At 42.6% G+C, this 20797-nt stretch overlaps 1 protein-coding gene and 1 long non-coding RNA gene across 9 annotated transcripts in view; one reads left to right on the plus strand and one right to left on the minus strand.

Moving 5' to 3' along the window:
- The window catches only part of LOC136165286 (uncharacterized), a 195954-nt gene extending 182569 nt beyond the window's left edge, over positions 1-13385 (minus strand). For all 4 annotated transcript variants that reach the window (XR_010662486.1, XR_010662488.1, XR_010662487.1 and 1 more), the window contains exon 1: positions 13294-13385. This is a non-coding gene — a long non-coding RNA (uncharacterized lncRNA). The remainder of the gene's footprint in view (positions 1-13293) is intronic.
- Positions 13006-20797, plus strand: part of SPOPL (speckle type BTB/POZ protein like) — a 51890-nt gene continuing 44098 nt past the window's right edge. For all 5 annotated transcript variants that reach the window (XM_065931466.1, XM_065931465.1, XM_065931464.1 and 2 more), the window contains exon 1: positions 13006-13219. The gene's annotated coding sequence lies outside the window, so the exon portion shown is untranslated. The remainder of the gene's footprint in view (positions 13220-20797) is intronic.

Consider the following 20797-nt stretch of genomic DNA (forward strand, 5'->3'; position numbering starts at 1 on the left):
CTTGATCTCTCTAGACTCCAACCTCCATCTCTTAAATTCAGGGTCCTAATTGGGCTTTACCTTAGTTATTCTTCCATATACCATGGCCTGAAAACTTTCTCAAGTGAATACACTGGGGCAACAGTTGGTCTCATCTCTCATGTTTCTTTCTTTCAAGAATAACTGTCATTCATTGCCTGACAGCCAGTGTCTTGAAAACCACTGTTTCATGTATTTCATCTGCTTTGGTTTTGTTTTCATTTGTGTGTGTGTGTTTTGTTTTGGCTGTTACAGGTGGGAGGGTAAATCTAGTCCCTTTAATTCCATCTTGGCCATACAGGTTTTCTTAAGCAGAGATAGCAAGGAAGAATCTGAAATAATCCATCATCAACATTTTTCCTCCAATATTTATCATGAGAATGGGAAATCTGGCTAGGCCATTTCTATATATATTTATAGTTTTGCTTCTCAGATCTCAAAAAATGGATGAGGCAAACAATGATACTTCAAATGATTCCTTCTCCAGAAAGAAGAGACTTCCACTGGGGAATATATTGATTTATAGTATGGTATGCTAGCCAAAGTTTTGTTCTGACAGAGTCTGCAGATCCAAATGTGTACACAGGTTAGATAGAATATGTGAAGCTGTAAGCCAGAAGTAATATGTGATAAACTGGGGCAATGACAGTGAATGTAGAGGCAGACGTGGTCCAAAGTCATTCAAATTCAATAGTATGATAGAAAATAAGAGGACCCAAACTTTCTGGCCCAGCTTAATGGCACTTTCTAGATCATAAACTCCTACTACCTACCTCAATTATAAGATAGTTCTTATTAGAATACTTTATGAAAAAAATCTGTAAGAGCAATATATAATATTTTTAGCAAATGCAAGTCTGTGTGCCCAATGTACAGTGAGGCCAAACAATACCAAAACGTCTGACTTTGGATCAGAGTAAGGTTTATTGCAGGGCCATAGCAAGGAGACTGGTGGCTCATGCCTTGCTGTTGCTTAGCCGACTCTCTGCAATCCCATTGATTATAACCCACCAGGTTCCTCTGTCCATGGGATTTTCCAGGCAAGAATAGTGGAGTGGGTTGCCATTTCTTTCTCCAAGGAATCTTCCAGACCCAGGGATCCCTTGTGTCTCCTGCATTAGCAGGCGGATTCTTTACCACTATGCCACCTGGGAAGCCAGCTGGAAAGCTCATGCCTTAAAAACCCCAGACTCCCCGAAAGCACTTAGCAAAGCCCTTTTTATAGGAAAGGTGAGGGAGGGGCGTGGTTAGTTGTTGCACACTTCACCCTTTGCCCTTGAGGTCAGGTCATGGCCAGGTAATGAATGATGTTCCTATAAACCTCCGCCAAGCAAAATATTATTACTTGGTCTGACAAGAGAATGCAAGGTCCCAAGGCTCAACTTCACCCATTGATGTCCAAATCCTGGCTACGAGGAGGCAGATCTCAGCTGGAGGCGCTTTCAGTACCAGATCCTGCCCAGGTGTCATCACTGAGCGAACCAGGCATCCAGGACTCAGGTTTTTCATTTAAACTGGAGAGGACTATGTGTACAGGATCAATAGGAAAGCATGTTGCAGCAAATGTCATTCATGTTAATTTCCAGCTCACAACTGTCCCTGTTTGAGAATAGCCCCAACCACAGAGGGGGACCTGAAGTAATGATGTGTGGCATCCTTGCAGCTTAACCCTGACCTCTGGCCACCTCCCAGAGGTAGACAATGGATCTACAGTGTACGAATTTTTGAAACTTGAACAGAGAGATTGAAGCTACCTGAAGCTGTTACCTTAATGGAGCGCGTGTGTGCAAAGTCACTTCAGTTATATTTGACTCTGTAGCCCGCCAGGCTTCTCTGTCCATGGGTTTCTCCAGGCAAGAATACTGGAGTGGGTTGCCATGCCCTCCTCCAGGGGATCTTCCCTACCCAGGGATCGAACCAGTGTCTCTTCACGTCTCCTGCACTGGCAGGTGCTTTGCCACTAGCGCCACCTTAATAGCACTGTCGATATATTCCAGTTGCTGAGGCCTCTGTGGACTGGGACCCATGGAGACTGCTGCCATCATTAGACTGCAGAGGTGAGGATGAAGGAGAGGTTCGCTGTTGCCTCGAAGCCTGGGCCTGGCCAGTGGGAGGCCATGGGGGGGAATCAGGAGCTCTGTGGGACACAGCCCTCAGCCTGACCCCGGGCCCTTAGCTTACTTGCCAGGTCCAGGCCTTAGGGCCTAGAGGACCCAGAGAACCCTAGCGAGAAGGTCCTTTCACTGCAATGTATGCTGGGAGCAGCACTGGGAGGCTGACTATTGGCAGAGTAGGACCCCTAACCTCCCACTAAGGGTCTCGCAATAACAGGCACTGTTATCATATATAACAGCTGTGTGCCCACTCCACCCCATTACAATATTAATTATAGTGATATTATTATTCGTGTTGATAAGTCTTTTGAAGAGGGTCCATAGGTTCCCAAAGAAGATTAACCAGAATGCGAAAAAAAAAAAAAAACCATAGATGAGAAATGAACTTAATTCTCTTGGTGCGGCAACCTTTTTACCAATCTTGGAAACGTAAAACTTAGCAATATATGTTAAGGATCATATACCTCTTCTATCTTCCCAGCAAAAATAGCCCTATTGCTACAACCTGTTTCTCCTGTTTTACAACCTGCTTTGATCAACATTTTCTTAAGCTAGTAAGAAAGCTAACTGTCAGAGTTGAGACGGGAAACTGGCTTTAGGAACTTGACAACATAAGCTAGGAGAGATAGTTTCAGACACCTGGCATCAGTATTTTTAAAATAATAATTTCTGGATTTTTCTTTTTTGGCTGTGCCTGGTAGCTTGGGAAGCTTATAGAATCTTCATTCCCCAACCAGGGGTTGAACCCTGGGCCATGGCTGTGACAATACCAAGTCCTAAGGACTATCAGGGAACTCCCAATAATTTCTGGATTTTAAACAGCTACAGTTTGTTTCCAATGTCCTAGAAATCCAATGGTGAAGAAGAATATCATATTAGGAACCAATAATATGAAAAATTCTATTGATTATGACCTAGCAGTCATGGTCATAAAATTCTAACTTTGCTGCTACTCAAGGTAGTCTATATAAATATAGACCCAGAATATTTGAGTTATAACAGAAATATAGGTTCCTACTAATAATAGAGGTCCTTTGCCTTAAAGGATATCAAAAGATATCAGCATATGATAGCCAATACAGTATTCGTGTGGTTTTTTAATACCTAATAAAAATAACAAAAGGTACTAATTGTATGAAGTAAGTCCACTTAGTTAGGCAGTCCAACCACAGCATTCAGCAGGAAGATGAGTTTCTCCAACATAAATACTTAGTAAGAGACACCTGACTGCTATGACAGTGATCAGTGACAGGGCTTATGGATCTCTAAAATGTTAGAGAGGGTATGTTCCATGACTGAACTGCATTTTTAAAGTCCTTTTCCAAAATCTCTTTGAAAGTCAAAATCTTTTTTTTAACAGCCTAAATTAAGAGGTTACCTTATAAAAAGAATAGCAAAATTAAAATTTTCCTAAAATAAAAATTTAAAAGAGTAGAAAAACCTACTTTTCCAAGTAGATTGGGTTAGATCAGTGGTTCTCAACCTAAGGTTTTATGCTTTCAGCTCCACCTTTTCTCCCAGTGCAGTTTGGCAATGCTTAGAAATGTTATGGTTGGCAAAACTGAGGAGGAAGGTGTTACTGGCATCCAGCAGCTAGAGGCAGGAATTCCACCAAATGTCATACGATGTACAGAGCAGCCTCCCACAACAAAGAATTATCCAGTCCCAAACGTCAACAGAACCAAGATTGAGAAATCCAGTGTTATAAGAAGGCCGTGTAATGCTAATAAACCTCAGTATAAATTCCAACTGAGAAATACCTTTGTGCTAACTTTCAAAATTACATTTGTTTTGAGGGAAAAATAGTCTTACTCACCACTTTTAAGTAACTTCTGACATTTTATCATTCATAAAATCCTTCCATAATCTCATTTGCTCTTCACAACTCTGATGAAGAAGTCATCTTTTTCCCCTGTTTTACTACCCAGAATGCTGTTGCGCAGAAAGAGGCTAAAGTCACACAAGTTCAGCTTCTGGGTGGATAATCCAGTGACCTTTCTGCTATCCTACAGTTGTACACTCTTGTTCAGAACACTATATAAAAAGGGATTTAAAATATTTTAAAGCAGCCTGTTGTGCATCTATATGGATATGACTCCAGAAGACAGATGTCATGTGCTTTAAGGATGGAGAATGGGAGAAGGACTGGGCTTGGGCTGGGTATTACCAGCCCAATACCATACGTACTGGAAAGCAAGTGTGGGAGGTAAGGAGCTAAAAGAACAATGACATTAGCCAAGCCAAGTGGAGGAACACAAACAGATCCCTAAGTTAGAGCCTGATGCTGGGGAAGAGTGAAGGCAGAAGGAGAAGAGGCAACAAGAGGATGAGATGGTTGGATGGCATCACCAATTCAATGGACATGAACTTGGGCCAACTCCAAGAGAGGGTGAGCGACAGGGAAGCCTGGAGTCGAACATGACTTGGCCACTTAACAACAACCTCTCAAGTCTTCCCTGGTGGTCTAGTGGTTAAGACTGCACACTTCCACTGCAGGGGGCACGGGTTCAATCTCTAGTGGGAGAACAAAAATCCTGAAAGGCGCAAGGTACAGCAAAAAATAAGGTAAAATAAAATAACTCCTTCTCTGTGAACATCATTCTTTTCCCTATAAACAAGATAAGACCCTTATAAAAACATAAAATGGAGAAATGTGCTGAGTCTAACCAGAAAAAAATAAACCACACTCATTACTTTCAACAAAGGATTTGGTATATCCACGGCACAAATGATGGAAAAACTGAGAAGAATTCAGGGATTAGCAAGCACAAGACGCCATTACGCTTTTAAACAGGCCAGAGGGAGGAGGCAGTGTTGCCAGGGCTGATTCGGTGGTAGGCTTGTCCAGCAGAGGTGGAGCCTAGGAGGTATCACAGTTGCGGCAGCGGAGGGTGCCTAGGGCAGAAAAAGAGGGGAATAATACACCAGCTTCTCCACCCCTCCTTCCTTCCAGCATCCTGACAGTGTCTCCTATTGAATTTCCAGCAGGAAGCCAGTTGACACAGGAGCCTGGGAAATGGTCTGCAAGAGCTGTTTAAGATGTGGAGCAGAGAGGGGAAAGGGCACCGGGTGGATGGGAAGGCCAACAGGTTCAGAATCATAGCATATGCCAAGAGGGGACGCCACGAATGAGTGCACGGCATCAGCTGAATACTCCAGGACCTAAATCATGTTTTCCTTCAAGTCAAGGAAAATATATCTTAAGCCTATCCTGGATCAAACAAATAAATCAGTAAAATAAAAATCAAACTCAGAAAGTCAACTCGACAAATGAAGCGCAATAACATTTTGTATAAATATCCAGACTTTTTATGGTTAAGTGATTACAACTGAGAAAAATAAAAAAGAAAAGAAAGAAAACAGCTTTAATAGGTGTTCAGAAAGGAAGCTGGGCTTTTTCACACCTGTTTTGCACACAGTAGGCTCCACATTCAAAATAGAAGCAAATTCTTGCTGAGCTCTTGACAACATGAAAATAAAAACATGAATCACCTTTCCTCTCAAAATTGTAGGTGGCAGCAGAACACGATTTTTAAAAGGCTAGCCTAATTTTCTTTCTGGGGAAAAAATATTAAGAAAAGCAGACTGAAGAAGCAATACTGGTCCACTCTATGCACTGAATATTCATAATTCAATTTTAATAAATATATTGAAATGATAGAGTTACTACAATAAAATCCAGAAATCCTGGAAAGCAAAAGCCAAACTTCTAAAGGCTATTTCAGCTAAGTAACAGTTAATACTTAGAAGAGATATAATCTGGGGTAATTGCTGGGGACATTTTGGTTTCTTGTATATAAGCTCAATCGGCAATAATGAATAATCAGGAAAACCTGCAGAGAAGTGTAGCAGTAAGGCCATGTGTCACAGAGGCATAATTAGCGACTCCTGCAGGGAAGGATTTCCCTGGTGGCTCAGACGGTAAAGCGTCTGCCTACAATGCAGGAGACCCAGGGTTGATCCCTGGGTCGGGAAGATCCTCTGGAGAAGGAAATGGCAGTCCAGTTCAGTACGCTTGCCTGGAAAATCCCATGGACAGAGAAGTATGGTAGGCTGCAGTCCATGGGGTCGCAAAGAGTCGGACACGACTGAGCGACTTCACTTCACCCTGGGAAAGAGGTGCTCAAAACACAACACACAGAAATGTGAGCAGGTACTTAAGTAGAAAAATACAAAGTGATTTCTGGTAGTTATTCTGCTTTGGACACAAGTGGGCTTTGCTAGTCAGCCCTAGCAGACAGGGTAAGACTGAAGCATCCAAACTGTAGACCTGTCTCATAGAGCGGGGAGGGGGTGGCGGGGGGACGGCAGAGAGGTGGATAGAGCAGACTTACCAAAGTCCAATCCACCGACATCCTCACTGTCACACCCACAGGGTCAAGCAAACATATGCCGTAGTTGAAAGCTGCAGTCTCAGGGGGTGAGGGGGCTTCAAGGCCCCAAGGCCTTCAGTGGCGGAAGGAGCGCTGTGAAAGGGGATCTACAGAATGCTGATGCTGCGCCCAGACCAGCCAGCTAACATTGCGAACAGGGCTTCCCTGGTGGCTCAGCAGGAAAGAATCCGCCTGCCAATGCAGGAGAGGCAGGTTGAGTCCCTGGGTTGGGAAGATCCCCTGGAGAAGCAAACAGCAGCCCACTCCAGTATTCTTGCTGGGAAATCCCATGGACAGAGGAGCCTGGTGGGCTACAGTCCATAGGGTCGCAAAGAGTCAGACATGACTAAACAACAACACCACGCGTGAGCAGCATGGGTGAAAAATGAGTGACCAAGGCAGGGATCAAACAGAAAAACCCAGTTAATAAAAACTGGGGAAGAGAAAGATTTCAGTGATGATGAGATTGGGGGAAGAAGCCCTGAGATGCAGTCAAGTGTGGAAGGGCTTGCCTCCCCCCACCCAGTGCCATTTTTTAATCCTTTTAAGGGTTCAGGTTCTCACTGAACAGTGCTCACTGAACAGGCACAGTGCCCAGGACCCATAACTTTTTCCAGGTTTTACCAAATTGTTTTGAGAGCTGGAAAAGAAAGTGTCTTGGCTCTAAAATAGAGAATTGCAAAATGAAATTATTAAATATTTCAAAAGGAAAATTAGATGAATCTCTTTCATTTTGCATAACAAAACATTGTATTTTTCATGTAAGATGTGGCTACATCTTTTCATGTTTGGGAAGAGGCCTCTATATCCAGGATTTATATAGCCCTAAAGTTGGCCCTTCTCCAGTCTGGCATAGTTCAGACAAAGAAGGTCAAGGGTGCTAAAACTTCAGCAGGGATGGACAGGCAGGGAGGGGAAGGCAAAAACACCAAATCACCCAGGCTAGAAATTCAGGGAAGGCAAGGGAGGCTTGCAGGGAGGGTGTCTGGTAGGTGCCTTCACAAAGGCTGGGCTTGACTGGGTGCTGGGATGTGGAGGCGCAGTGTCCCCAGATATGGATGGCACTCTGGTTTCTGATTTTGGAAATGGCCATACCCAGGATTTCCAATCTGGCAAGCGCGCTGGCGGCAAAAGGCTCTGAACAGCAGAGAGAACCATCTGGAGGCAGGCGGCCACTCAGTGTGGTGAAAGGGTATGAATGCAGATTTGGCAACAACTAGACAGCAGGGCGTAGTTTCTAAAGCAAGGAGGCAGCAGAAGGTAATTCAGATGGGGAGAACTCAATCCATCTGAGGATGTAGGGCAGGAGGAAGCAAGTCAAGGAACACTGAGGCCCAGAGATTCCAAGATTCCTGGGTTCACTAGCGTCTGATTGGCCGCTGGGCAGCCCCAGGAACACCGCTGCAGCTCACCCAATGGGCCCTGTGGTAGGACTTCTAGATTGCTGGTCTGGGAGAAGGGCCCAGCTCTACATGCGTCCCCTTGTAGAAGGAGTGCTTGGTCTGAGTGAAACAGAAGCCCATTTGAGATCCCGCTGGAGGCAGGGCGCCTTACTATGTCCAGAGAAAACAGCCATGGGGCTGCCATTTCTTGAATTAGGGTCAGAAGAAAGTGGAGTGATATGCCCCAATTTTGAGGGAGAAGGTTCGAGTCTGAGACCCACCCAGTGGGCGTGGCAGAGGCAGATGTTTAAATAAACTCCTCTAACCAGAAATTGCCCTGATGGGCCTTAGGGTGTGTCTCTCTGGGAGGGGACCAAAGACCCTGACCTGGAGACATTGTGATGACTGAGCAGAGATAAAAGAGGAGGAGATGGAGCGGCTGCACCTCTAGGGCCATTGGGGGCTGCTGCAGAGGCTGGTGACCCTGGCTGGAGAGCACAGTGGAGCGTTCCAGGCTTCCCCTGGGACTATCTCCAAGGACCAGAATCAACCGCAACTTCTCAGGTTACCTGGGAAGCTGAGAAGGGGCAAGGTCGGGGCACCAGCAGAGGAGAGAGAGTTTAGCTGGCCACGCGGAAGAAGGGAGAGATCATCAGAGACTACTAGATCATGGCAGCAGCGACCGCCTAGATCCTGGCACAGTAAAAATATTTCCAGCAACCGTAAGTGACCTTGGATGAGAGTTCTCAGGGTGTGCCTAGAGCGATGCTCTAGGGGTCTTGGGTAATCTTGTAGAAGAGAACATTTTTGTTGTTTTCTCATATTACATTGTGAATGGAGGACTTCCAAGTAGGGTAACCAAGATTTTTCCAAGACAATGTATTGTGTAGGTAGAGGTATTGCTGTCTCACTCACTGAGCATTATGGATCCAGAATCTAGGTATTATTGGTGGTTTAAGAGTCTCAAAATGTTTCAAACTTGGTTAAATTTAATATTCAGTTAAATTTCTAGAATATGTAACAGTATGCCAACTAGTAAACTGCTGCAACTCAACTTTTACTCTCCACATGGTGATAAAACAACAAAAATCCTTTCTTCTACAGTAGATAGCGTATGCAAAGAACCAAAGCATTAAATACATGAATGTATGCAAAGAACCAAAGCATTAAATACATGAATGTGTCTGAAACAAGGGGATATCTCAAAATATTTGACATATCATAGCTGAGGACATGAAAATAAAAAATGCCAAGGAAGGACTTAAAAGACATAAAAGATCCTGTTCTCAGAGTTCTGGGGCCTATTCTCAGTTTTCTTGGAGTGATTTTTAAGTGATAAGTACATCAAACTTGCCCTTTTGGGGTGGGGGGCATCACTACACAAGAGTTGTAGGTATAATGCTAGAGTTCTTAGGTTTTTGGATCCTTAAAAAGTGAATATTATATAATGTAAAAGTACTACAAACCTAGGAACTTATATGCAAGATGAAAAGCCAGAGATAAGAAAGAAATGGAGACAAAGGGGGGAAAAAACGAGATTACATGTAATTGACAGGCTATTCAACAAAGGCTTTAGTGTTTTCCTCCAGATAAAAGGCCTAGTTATCAACAACAGTGAAAGATAATTACTAAAAGAGTTTTTCTTTTCTTTCCACCTAAATTCCAAAAACTAAATGTTAAGAGTCTGATCATAAGTGTTAGCTTGTGAAAAGTAAGACCAGAGTGGTTCCCTCGAAAAAAATTTAAGATAGGAGGGTATATGGTTAGCAGAAGCCAGCTCATTAGAAGAGAAGCATCTGGTGAACCACATTAGTAGGGTAAGGGTATGAGGCAAAATGTCCAGGGGAGCTCAGAGAGCATGTCACTTAGGATTCATGAAGGATACTGTTTGCTAATAAGCACATGGTTACTTCTGTTTTATCTCTAAACAGAAGATAATACTGGATTTATGAATTCTATAGGTTTTGACAGTTAGAATTGGAAAATGACAGTACAAAACAGGGCGGTAGTATGGAAGACACTGCTAAGTCGGTTATGCCATGAAATGGAAATAACTGTGGTGTTTAATTTAGAAAGGAGGTATAAGATGCCACAGTCACTAAAACATCAAATTGGAGTGCACGGATAGCTTTTCAGACAGAGTCTCATAGGGCGGAATCAAGAAGATTCAAAATCTGGTCCTCCTCGGTGTGCATTAAGCTCAGAGAAGGAATGGCTCTTCTGATCTGTGCTGACTGCTAACCTATTATCTGCGATAAGAGTTTCCGAATCAGCCACATCCACTGAGAATCAGACTGGTTTCCTATAGAAAACTGACAATGAGCAGCAAAATCAGTTATCATAAAGTTTCTTGGCATCTAAGGAGTTGGATGGTCATAACAGCTAATGCCTTAAGCAGTGTAAACTTGACACATGACTGGAAGCTCACTATGCTCTACATCAGTGATATAGCTGTTACTTATTTCTATATTTTTAAAAGTTACTTATGGCAGCATTAAACTAAAACCTCTTTTAATAATCTAGTTTTCCAATAGGTATCCAACAAATCAAGAAAGGAAGTTCTTTAGGGGACTGGTAATAAATCTTTAATCTATGAAAATCATAGTCATCTTTTACTTTGCCAAACTTTTCTTTTTTGTGGGGTGGGCATGCCCCAAGACTTGTGGGATCATCGTTCCCTCCCTCAAGGACGGAACCTGGGCCCTCCACAGTGAGAGCAAGGTGTCCTAACCCCTGGATTATCAGGGAATTCCCAATCACATTTTTATTAGTGTTAATTGCAAGCCATATTCAGTTCAGTTCAGCTCAGTCACTCAGTCATGTCCAACTCTTTGTGACCCCATTGACTGCAGCACATCAGGCCTCCTTGTCCATCACCAACTCCCGGAGTTTACTGAAACTCATGTCCATTGAGTCGGTGATGCCATCCAACCATCTCATCCTCTGTCATCCCCTTGTCCTCCTGCCTTTAATCTTTTCCAACAACAGGATCTTTTCAAATGAGTCAGTTCTTAGCATCAGGTGGCCAAAGTATTGAAGTTTCAGCTTCAACATCAGTCCTTCCAATGAACACTCAGGACTGACCTGCTTTAGGATGGACTGGTTGGATCTCTTTGCAGTCCAAGGGACTCTCAAGTGTCTTCTCCAACACCACAGTTCAAAAGTATCAATTCTTCAGCACTCAGCTTTCTTTATGGTCAACTCTGACATCCATAGGTGACTACTGGAAAAACCGTAGCCTTGACTAGACCAACCTTTGTTGGCAAAGTAATGTCTCTCCTTTGTAATATGCTGTCTAGGTTCGTCATAACTTTCCTTCCAAGGAGTGTCTTAATTTCATGGATGCAGTCACCATCTGCAGTGGTTTTGGAGCCCAAAAAAGAATAAAGTCTGTCACTGTTTCCACTGCTTCCCCATCTATTTGCCATGAAGTGATGGGACCGGATGCCATGATGTTAGTTTTCTGAATGTTGAGCTTTAAGCCAACTTTTTCACTCTCCTCTTTCACTTTCATCAACAGGCTCTTGAGTTCTTCTTCACTTTCTGCCATAAGGGTGGTGTCATCTTTTACTATTTACTGTTATTTTATCAGTGGATAAATTCACCAAATACTGCCAGAAAAACAATGATATATCCTAATACTGCAAAGAAAGCAAGCCTAGGGGAAAGACTATAATAATACCCGGAGGAGCAATTTGACATCCTGTATGGGCAAGTATGTTGAACCACTCCCCAACTGGAATTCAGTCAAGTATCGAGAGCCACCAAGTACCACTCATTTCTTAACTCACAATTGGAAATCTACTGAAGGATTTATTGCAGTTCAATTCCTTGAACATATTACATTTATTAGTGCATAATAATGGTCGATAAAAGAAAGTGCATGAGTGATAAGAGGTTGACACAGCTAAAAGGCCTGGGCAAAAATTACATGTAATTTGTACTGTTTCTGTCACATACCGTAAAGTTAACACACACCCACAATGAGTACAGCAAATAATAGTATCTGGTTTTGTTCATGTTTGAAGAACATGAAATTCTGCACTAATATTTCCTCTCCCTACAGTCCCCAATATATCAATGCTCATTTTCACTTGTTTTTTAACTCTTTGCCTGAGGCAACTTTGAGACCTGATTATGCTGATCTTATCTCCTTTCTGAAAATCTGGCTGGAGCTGTTTGTATTCCACGCACGTTTTTTGTGTTAAATACATAAATAAGGTTACATTCTCTTAACTCCATAAGGCAGTCACCTCATCTCTTAAGACATTTGCTTAGCTATAAGCTCTGTTTACCAACGTCCAGTCTCTGGATGCCTCCTGCTCTGCTACGCTTCTCAAGCATCCTTCAGCCGCCCCTGGGCGGACCCCTCCCTTCCTAAGCCTGATAGTTCCGGCTCATCTCCTCCAACGGAAAACGCTTCCACCGTGGCACTTTATTTGCCTACCAGACCGTTGTCTTTATCCATATTGAGAGACTGTATACTCCTCTGTTTTGTTGTTGCTGATTTTCCCTTTTGGCCGCGCTGAGTGGCTTGCGGGAACTTAGTTCTCCACCAGGGATGGAACCCGCGCCCCCTGCAGTGGAAGCGCAGAGTCCTAACTATTGGACCGCCAGGGAAGTCTCTATACTGCTGTTTTTGTTTTAGGGAGTCATATAGTTCTGAGCTCACAGGAAGCGATCGGTACAAATTGTATCTTGGCTTTCCAGCCTGGTACAGCCCTAAGAAAACCGTGCGCAGAAAACAGCAGCCGCCTTTGACACTGACCCTAGGTCAATTAGATAAGCTGTTAGGGGCGGGGATCAGGGAGTTTTTTAGGAAAGTTTTATGCTGCACTGAAGCGGGGGCGTCCCTACCAGGCGAGGCTCGGCCGGGGATGTGGAGCCCGCCAGGCTGGGAGCCAGTGCCCGGCGCAAACGGCGCCGGCTACATTCAAACCCCGGCGGCGGATCCGGCCCGGGCCGGAAGTGCCCGGCGCAGGAGGGAGGGAGGGAGGGAGGGAGGGAGGGAAGGCCTCGCGAGCCGCCGCCGCCGCGCGCACGCGCCCTGGCGGGCTGGGGCTGGGGCTGGAGTCGCAACTCGGAAGCCGGGGCCCGGACGGGCCCGGAGCGGGGGGGCTGCGTGGGGGCGGGAGCGGCGGAGGCGGCCGCCCCTGGCGGCGGGTTTGTTTATCCCGGGGAAGAAGTTTAGGAGCGGGAGACAGGAGAGAAGGGCGGACTGGGGAGGAGGGATGCGGCTCGGCGGAGGCGGTCGCCACAGGGACTCGCCGCCATCACCTCAGCCGGAGAGGAGCCGCCGCTGGGACTGCCCGCCACTACCCCTCACGTCTGGGTAGGTGCCCCTCCCCCGCCGCGGTCCCGGCCGCAGCCGCGGTCGCTTGCTCCCCCCTCGACCCCGGGACTCACCTGCAGTGGAACCCAGCGGCCTCCTCCCGCTTCTCGGCGCCCTCCTCCTCCTCGGCCCGGGACCCCCGCTCCTGAGGTGTGCCTCCCGCCCCGGCCCCACCCCCGCCCCCGGACCTCCCTAACCTCGCGAGTGTCTGCTTCCCCTGGAATCATCCCCTCCCCCGCTGACTCCCTGCTTCCTGCTGCGGGGATCCCCCCGACCTTCCCCCGCAAGCCTTGCCCCTTTGCCTGGCCCAGTCTCCCCCCTTTATGAACCGTAGACCTCCGCGCCCGCCCTTGAATACCTTGTCTGTTTTCCCACCCTGAGTCCTGCCTAGAGCGAGAAACTGCCCCCCACCCCCGCGTTCACGTCCAGACCTCCTTATCCCAAAAGTATACACTCGAAAGTACCTCCATTACCCCGTTTCACGATGAATTCTCAGCTCTGCAGCCGGACCACTGGGTGCCTCCACCCTGGTGGCCCTGCCCTCAACCTCCCTACCCCCAGGTACACATTGCCCTCCCATAATTCTCCCTCACCAGGTACATCAGACGGACTCTGGGGTTCAGGGTCCACGACGTCCTGACTTTATCATCTTTCTGCTCCCTCTGTCATCCTTTCCTCTCACTCTTGAATCTGTGCGTTTGTGTAACTGAATTACAGAAAGGCAAGGGGATGGGCAGAATTTTCTCCTTCAAAGCAGTAAATCGAGTAGAAATAGGATTCACCTTCTGTTTATCCCAACTTTTGGCATCTTTCTCTGAATAGTGTCATTTACAGCCAGACTTCTGAAGCTTCTGGTGCTTTGTCTGTATTTGAGAGACTCCTGGGCCTATATTATTTCATTATAATACTCATCTTCCTAGTGTTTCCATAAAACTGATGAACCTCCTGTTTCTTAGACTGGAAATTTAACTAATAAAAAAGTTCAAATTTTGAAACATTACATCTCTCCTGTCATAATGGGGAAGGTGGAATATTTCATCCTTCTACTATAATCATCCTACTATTCTTGAGATAAATGGTGCCCAGTGGTTAAGAGCTCAGACTCTGAACTGTCAGGATCTAAATCCCTGCCTTTCCATCTACCATATCTGGCCTTGAGCAAGTTATTTAATCTCTCTGTGCCTCATATTCTTACAGCTGTAGAATGTGGATAGGAGTGTACTTCATAAAATGGTGGTGATAATTGCATAACTTAATTCAGGTAAGATACAGCAGTGCCTGATAAGAGTTCAATAAGTGTGTCTTTATCATCATCTCTTAGCTTGATTTGGCTATTGGTAGGTTAATTTTGAGAGAAGTGGAGAGAAGGAAAGCTGTCTTTTGCTTTTTTTAACAGCTTTTGTGATGTAGCTATGATTCATATTTTGTTGCTGTATAAAGCTGTTCCTTCTAGTGTGAAAAGTACAGTTTTAGCTCCTTATTTTCAGGTAAGTTACCAAGTTATACGTTGTATCATTTTCAGGTATCTATTTGGAAATTTAAAATTATCTTTGTTTTGGGAGTAACTGAAATTGAATTGTATAGTGTATTTATCATAGGGAAAATGAGGATTTCACTGAGGAAAATTGTAGCCCTACAATTAAGTACTCAAAACTGTTAAGATACTTCATACCTGCTTGTCCTTTATGTTGAATTGCTACTAAGGATAGAGCTTTAGCTTCCATTCAGAAGACTCATTGCTTTTCTCTTAGTGACTGGTTTTATTCACATGACTGTGTCTTAATGTTCCCCAAGTTTTACTCTTTAAAATCCTAACTAATTTTGTCATATTTGCTCACTTCCTGTGCATTGTTTTCTTGATACTTTTTTTTAAACACCTCACTTTTTTAAGAAGTCCAAATAAGTTCTGTTAACTTAATGTTGTTATAAGTAGTAAAAGTTTGGAATCACAATTTGCTGTCCTAATTACGCATAAAAACATGTGCATATGGAACTTTCAAATATATTGCCTGTGTGTAGCTTAAAATCTTTTTTTTTTTTTGTATCACCAGTGGAATGTTCTTTAAACTTTGGGTGACACTGCCTCTGCTGCTTATGCTATTCCCTGACCTAGAATAACCTTTGCTCTTTCCCCTGCATATCCAAATAATTCTACCTATCTTCCACCTCGTACTGTTTTCACATAGTTCCTGCCAACATTGGTTTCTATTTCTTGGCTTTCCTTCTGTCTGTATTCTGCATTTTTGGCTTTAAATAATATAGACTCCCCCAGTTCAAGAAAAATGAGTCCCATAGAATCATACTTTTAAATTTTTAAAGTTTGTAGAAACTTTGAAGGGGATGAATGAAATTGACGATTAGTAGCTACTTTGTGCTAAGCACTATTACTTTGGTTTTGAAAAGAACCGTTCTTTCCAAAAATATTTAATGAGCACCTACATCATGCCAGACTTTGGAAAATACACAGGAGCAGCCCTTTTCAGCAGGGGTTCCAGTAAATATCAGGCCCTATTGCTCTAAAGCATCCAAAGTATGTAATGAATTAACTACTCTTCTATGCACCTAGATTGGTGCTGGCTCTGCTCTATGCTTGAGAAAGAACTGAGTCACTCAACTCAGTTTCTGTAGGGTTTAAGTCTTCTGAGAAAAGTTCCATCAGAGAATAAAAATATAGACTGTTTTTTGGTTTTTTTTTTTTTTTTTTGTAATTTCACTGACAGACAATGAGCAAGTAAGAAGATAAAATTATCTTCTAAAAGCACTGGTAAAATGTTAAAGATAATCGTAATCACTAATACTTCTAAAGCACTGGGCCAGCCATTCTTTCAAATGATTTATATATATTAACTTGTTTAAACCTCTCAACAATCCCCCTTTGAAGAGCCTTTATTATATCTCCATTTCACAAATAAGGAACCTGAGAATCAGATTACTTCCACAAAATCACACAGCTAAGTAAGCAGTGGAGCCAGGTCATATGGTTGTAGAGTCTGTTATCCTGTTGCCTCTCAGACCTTCCAGTCTTCCGATTCTTCTTTGGTTACTTTAAACAAGACTTTTCACCTTTCTGGAAAAAAAAATTTTTTTTTGGTAAAAATCTCAGCAGTGGTATTTACCTGTCTTTTGTAATTAATCCTAGGGGTAGTGGGAAGCCACTGGAGAATGTCAAACAGTTGAATAAGTTCCTTAAATTTTTGCTTTAAAACTGTCACTTGGCCGCTCTGTTGAGGACAGATTGGAGACAAGTAAGAGTAAAAGCAAAGAGACCAGTTAGGCCATTGCTTCTCAAACTTAATCTGTGGCGAAGGACCCGTTTTGTTTTGTTTTACTTTACAGTTTGTGTGGTACTTTGGTAATGTACAATAAAATGGATATTGTGGCAGTGTCTGTCAGATTGCTCTAAAAATTTCTGAGTGCCCTCTGTAGCTGAATTTACCTTGTCTCATACCAATAACAAGAGTTTGTGGATCAGTATGAGTCCACAGATCACACTTTGAGCAGAATTGAATTCAGCTATTTTTGTAATTTGGGCAAGCGATAATGAAATCTTGGTCCAGACTTGGCAATGATAAAGTAGCAGTATTTGACAAATATTTGAAAAGTAAAGTTAATAGGATTTGATGGTGGATTCGATTGGATTTAGAAGTCTAGGGGGAGGAGAAGGCTGACTTCCAGGGTTGGTGGTTCTCGTGCCTAATATAAGGGAGCACTGGGGGAGGGGAGAGCAGTTTGTGTTAGTTTCTGGTAACAGGGGACTTACTGATCGTAGTTCTGTGGAGAATAATCAGTGTATAGCTGTTAATGGATGTCTTAATGTGGAAGGTGGGGGATGAGATTGCCTAAGCAGAAAGTACATAGAGAAGATAAAGGGATGTGGTCCCTATGACTCTTCAGTATTTGACATTGAGAAAAAGAACTGGAGCAAAGGGGAAAGAGAAAATATAGCCAGAGGTTGAAGGAGATTGTCCTTAGCATCACTGAAGCCAAGGCAATAGGCCAAAAAAGGAGGATGTGGCTAATCTATGTTGATTGAAGCTGAGATATCAATTAAGTTGAAATTAGAGAGAATACAGGGCTTCCCCAGTGGCTCAGTGGTAGAGAATCCACCTACCAATAAAGGAGATGCAGGTTTGATCCGTGGGTCAGGGAGATCCCCTGGAGAAGGAAATGGTAACCCACTTCAGTATGCTTGCCTGGGAAATCCTATGGACAGAGGAGCCTGGCGGGCTACAGTTCATGGGGTCGCTGAGACATGACCTAACGACTTAAACAACAACAAAGGGTACACATTGTATTTTATGGGCAAAAAATTTTATGTCTCAGTTGTCTGTCCATCCATAAACTATTTGGTTATGAATTTTGTCTTAATCTGCCAAAGCAACAATTACAGATGGTAAAATGTGATCTGTAACATGAACCATGTCTTCCTTCCTGAGCTCAAAGCCATGTTTCTGTTTATCGTTATCTGGGTGTTCTGTAAGCATCTCAAACTCATTCATTCATTCATTTAGAAGATATTCAAATAGAATATATTTTTTAAGTACTATTTATCAAGTATTAACTATTACTAGACTTTTCAGAATTCACTTAGACCAGAGTCTAGGGACAATGGACAGTTAAATGTTGTGTAGTGTGACCAGTGCTATCATAGCAGTTTATTCAGGTTGCCTTGTAAGCAGAGAGACGGGGCCTTAGGGAAAGCTTTCAAAAGAAAGTAGACCATTGGGCAGAGCATTTCAGAAGGACAAATGGAGAGATGGAAAGGGCGATGCAGGGGTGGAGGAGTTTATTTGGAAAGCTTGCAAAGGCAAGGGATTGTGACTGTCACGTATGGGTGGTAGATGAGAGAGTTTGACCATACCATTCAAAAGTTTGTCTCTTGAACTTGTACATCTTTCTGTTTCCTTTTTTGATTAATATCATCAGTACCTATTTAGCCACCAAACACGGCTTCTGAATACCTTCAAAATTTAAAGCTTTTCTTTGTTATTGTCCTAGGTGGTGTTTTGTTTCTGCTGGTTAGCTTTATATTTTATAACCTATATTTATAGAATCATTAAGTAACTGATGTATAACTTGAATATTTTGGTTATATTTTAATGAGTTTTTTTTTTTGGATGGGAGAAATTTTATACATATAGCTTTTTCTCAAATTTAGAGAATTAAAGTTAAGGCCTTGGTAAGGATTGCTAGGAGTTTACTCCTGTCCATCAGGTGTATGGTCAGTGATCATACTTAGGATCTCAGTGAAATAATAGCAGTCCCCTGATACTGTAAATGCTATTTTAGATAGTCTAAATGGTCTGAGACTTAAAGTCTTACATCATAGTAAAACACAGTTTGTTTTCAGGGATTCCTTCATGAAGAATGCTGTAATTGGCAAAACCTTAGTTGACAAAAAAAAAAAACGTATTAGAGAAATTATGTTAAAATGGGCTTTGTTGTTGTTCAGTCACTAAGTTGAGTCCAACTATTTCATTTCAGTTCAGTCACTCAGTCATGTCCGTCTCTTTGTGACCCCATGGACTGCAGCACACCAGGCCTTCCTGTCCCTCACCAGCTCCTAGAGTTTACTCAAACTCATGTCCATTGAGTCAGTGATGCCATCCAACCATCTCATCCTCTGTCGTCTCCTTGTCCTCCTGCCTTCAGTCTTTCCCAGCATCAGGGTCTTTTCAAATGTGTCCGTTCTTCACATCAGGTGGCCAAAGTATTGGAATTCTGACCCTTTGCAACCCCATAAACTGCAGCACACAAGGCTCCTCTGTCCTCCACTATCTCCCAGAGTTTGCTCAAATTCATGCCCGTTATATCAACCATCTCGTCCTCTGCCATCCTCTTCCCCCTTTGCCAGCATCAGGGAGCTCTTTTCCAGTGAGTATTCAGGGTTGGCTTCCTTTAGAATTGACTGGTTTGATCTCCTTGCAGTCCCAAGGGACTCACAAGAGTCTTCTTCAGCAACACAGTTCGAAAGCATCAATTCTTCAATGCTCAGCCTTCTTTATGGTTTACCAACACAGTAAATAAAGGTTCTAGAAGACATCTGTTTTAAAAAAACAGGATAGACTATCAAAATTTTTGCTTTTGATATCCTTTCTTAAGTGTTTTATAGAAACATCATTAGATTATTCTAATCTGCTGAGGCAGTCTTCCTTCCATTTTATATTAAGAAAATTATAACTTAAAAAAAAAGTTCTTTTATTAGTTCCTCCTGTCTTTTGCTCATCTTCTCCCTGGTTTTTAGTTTTTTAAATCTTAATAAATTCTTGTACAACAACTATATATTTTTTGTATATTACGGTTCTTACAGGTACACTTTCCCAAGCCTTTTATTTATATATACATATGCAGAACTCTTCAGATATTCTTCAGACTTACCTACATGTTCTAAAGGAAGACAGGATAATTTTAAGATTAAATTCTGAATTATATAACTATGTGAAATAGAACTTTACATACATAAAAAAATAGTTTTTTAAAAATTTACACTGAAAAATAAAAAATTAAAAAAAAATAAAATAAAATAAAATAAACAGTCTAAAAAAAAAAATTTGATCTACAGATAATAAAATAGCATTACCTCAAACTATGGCTGGGATAGGTTGTTCATACACTTAAAGTGTAAGTATTACAGGAATAAAAATAGTTAAGAATAACGAATACAAAAGAAAAGAGGTTTCACTCTGCTATTAGGTGGTGCAGTATCTCAAAAGTTTTAGTATAACTGAAAAGTAGTATGAGGCTTTTAAAATATTATTTGAGATTTACTACACCATTAAAGAAGATACCATTGTTTCCTGTCTGGGTATATTTACGGAACAAATTTTCAGTTTTGTGAAAGTGCATTTTAGTCCCCCTCCCTCCTGCCCCATCAAAATTAAGTGATTTTTAAGGTAAAGTACACAGTTGGGTTTTTTTAAAGTGCAGGGTGGGTTTTTTTTTAGTTGTAATCTGGATGCAGTTTTGGTGTTTTAGTGGGAAGTTACCTTGAAAGGTAGCTTTAACCACTAAGACAAAAGCAGACAAAGAAGAAATTAAACATTATTCATTCTGTAATTATCAAGGCAAGTATTGACACAGGAATATTTAAATAAATTGAATTTTTAAAAAACATTTATTTATTGACTGCACTAGTTCTTTTTCCTGTGTGTGGGCTTTCTCTAGTTAAATTGTGGAGCACAGGCCCTAGGCACACGGCCTTCACTGGTTGCAGCACATGGACTCAATAGTTTCAGCTTTCAGGCTCGAGAGGGGGGGCTCCATAGTTATGGTGCGGGGGCTTAGTTGCCTTGCAGCTTGTGGAATCCTCCCAGATCAGGGATCAAACCCGTGTACCTTGCATTGACAGGCAGATTCCTATGCACTGTACCACCAGGGAAGTCCTGAATGAATTGAACTTTTTATTTATTTAAATTTTTTTGGTGGCCACTCTTAGGATCAGTTTAAACCTTTGTTAACCAGTTAGCTATGCAATATGGTCATTAAGTTTAACATGTCCAGTTTTGTTAGAGTAGTTCAAGTAGGACATGGGCACACACCAAGCGTATCTGGTCAATTCTGGTTGCATTCAAAGTATAT

Source organism: Muntiacus reevesi, chromosome 3 (assembly GCF_963930625.1).
Source record: "Muntiacus reevesi chromosome 3, mMunRee1.1, whole genome shotgun sequence".
Taxonomy (NCBI): Eukaryota; Metazoa; Chordata; class Mammalia; order Artiodactyla; family Cervidae; genus Muntiacus; species Muntiacus reevesi.